This window comes from Phytophthora infestans, genomic scaffold (genome assembly GCF_000142945.1).
Source record: "Phytophthora infestans T30-4 supercont1.52 genomic scaffold, whole genome shotgun sequence".
NCBI lineage: Eukaryota > Oomycota > Peronosporomycetes > Peronosporales > Peronosporaceae > Phytophthora > Phytophthora infestans.
The window spans coordinates 701,392-703,891 of NW_003303707.1; the positions used below are offsets into that span (position 1 = coordinate 701,392).

A 2,500-nucleotide genomic window follows, 5' to 3' on the forward strand; every position below is an offset into this window, starting at 1 on the left:
AGGGCCAGAAGGGGTATTGGGGGCCATCGTGTGCAGTCTATGGCCACGTATGTGGACATGTGAGTGTGTAAATGTGTTGTACCAATGTATACGAGTGATAAACACTAATAGGTGTGTCGGTCAAAGTCAAATGTAGACGGCCATCTTAGGCTGAAAGCACCATATCCCGTCTGCTCTGTGAAGTTAAGCAGCCTCAAGCTCGGGTAGTACTCGGGTGGGTGACCACCGGGGAAGTCCGGGTGCTGTCTACTTTTTAGCCCGTTTTGAGCTGTTTACCGACTTTGCGTGTGTTTGCAAACGCAAGATATGATGTCTGGCATGTGCCCACACGACATCTTGGTTTTAGTATGCCTGGCGAGCCACTACACACGAGATCTTGTTTTTTGTATGGTGTTCTTTAATTTGATTATTATGAAGATGAAAGAGAACCGTTAGAACGGGTATGAAGGGTGTTCTAGGGGTGCTTTTCGGTGCTCTTTCACGTGGACATATCGCAGCATGCGACATGTCAGCGGAACACTGTCTAAATTAATAAATACTGTTTTGGCCGATTTCTAAAAGCGTCTATAAAAGGGCATAAGTGCAATGACTCGTCTTTGTAACCCTGCGGCCTAGGCGTAGTTTTTCACGGGGAATCCGAATATCAAAGGTAGATTTATGTACAACATGTACTTTTTTTGCAACATGTACTTTTTATCTACGGGACATAGACATACGTAAAAACACACGGCGGAGCCGTTCCCGCAATCAGAATTTGTCTAACTCTTCTAGATAAAAAGTTATTCAGCGAAATGTGAGACTTTGTTTGGCATGCTCTTTTTTTAGGTGGTTTTTTCCGGTTTTATGTGCCGCCCGGCAGATCTGGCCTGCAGACTTTAGCAGAAAACTTGGCGCATGTGTTCGCACGACCGCTCCCAAAGTTTTACAAGCATATCTCCAGTAGTTGCTTCGCAATGATTTTTTTAGTGACGCCAAAAAACGCCATTTTCGCGGAAAATGGACACCTTGGACGGCCAAAATCACCACTTTTGGCCATGTTTGGCCCTGCACATCCAGGAAGCAAATGAGACTGCTCCGTATAAAAACTGCCCTAGGGGTGCTTTTATGCGCGCATTCCCGTGGTCAAGTCAGATTTTGGCTAAATTCAAATGCCTTGTCTATAAACACTTTTTTCGACCTAAATTTTCACCTGTTTTGTCCCGAAATGATAGCACCCATTCTTTATTTGCCTATATATCGCGAAGGAGGCAACTTTTTTCCTGTTAAGTATAGATAAAAAATTTAATTCGGCGTTTTAGCGCACGAGGAACAAAAGTCTCCATACAAGCTACCCTCGGTTTCTAATGACTTTTTGAGTTAGGGAAGCGTGGATCTTCTTTTTTTCTTGTTTCCAGGACTTCACATGAACTTCCAACTCAACTCGAATTGTCATCCCGGGCCCACCACGCATCGAAACGACACTTTTCTCGGAACTGGCGAATAAAAAATAGGTCACCAGATGCGCAAGAGTCTGGGATGACAGAATATCAAAACAATAACAGAATCGTTAGTACTTTTTTTGTCACCAGCGCCCTTTTTCTGTTTTCGCGTACATAATCGAGCATAACTTTATCAATTTATACCATATCGACCGATATCGATTGTCACGATAGTGTACTTTTTTTAGGCGCACATGATGGTAAAAAGAACGGCCACCTATTCCCAGCCGTTCTTAAGTTATGCTCTTTTAAAGATTTTACTTTAGAGATGACACACCCTCTCATTTCACTCCATTACATGCTCTTTTTGCTGAATTACGTGGCACAGACGCAGAAAATCATGGTTCGCAAGTCGAACATTTTTGAAGAGCGCATCGAAACGGACATTTTCTTAAAATAACATGGTATACAAAAAGTGCGTTCTTGAGCCTGTAGCAAACGATTTGCATCCATGACATCCCAAAAACTTAAAATAACATATCTCGACTCCTAGAATGAAATCGACGTGAATCCTTAGGGCAGTTAGTGTGTTTTAGTATCATACTTAACACCACAAAGTTTTACGGGGCACTCTACAATACTCTTCCCAAGACGCAAGAAAATGTTCATTTTGGGGGGTCCTGTAACGCGAACTTAATGATAAAATACCGCACTTAGTCCATAAAATACGAACTTAGGCACTATTCGCACTTAGTAAAATAACTTCTCGCACTTAGAACGGGTAATTTATGTAAATTACTTTATGGGTGACTGCTGAGTTCTAACAAAACTGAAAGATACTGACTAGCTGCTGGCGCGGCGGTTACTTTTCCAGCTATAAATAGATGTTAAACGAGTAGTCTGTAACTGTCAGCAGTACTCAATTCCCGTCAATCTGCTGTAGATTAACGGGAATTTTTGTTAAGACGACGTAAACAAAAGCGAGTATCTTTCTTGTGACGGTTTCCTAGTATATGTGAGGTGACAAGTCGGTTACTGAGTGTAATTTTGGAAATGGCGTGTGGGTTTCTAAGATTATAGTT

At 42.1% G+C, this 2,500-nt stretch overlaps 1 non-coding gene across 1 annotated transcript; it reads left to right on the forward strand.

Moving 5' to 3' along the window:
• The first annotated feature begins 139 nt into the window (after positions 1 to 139).
• On the forward strand, positions 140 to 253 carry PITG_33311. Its single transcript, XR_009934705.1, has one exon. It is a non-coding gene; the product is annotated as an 8S ribosomal RNA (ribosomal RNA).
• Positions 254 to 2,500: the final 2,247 nt, after the last annotated feature.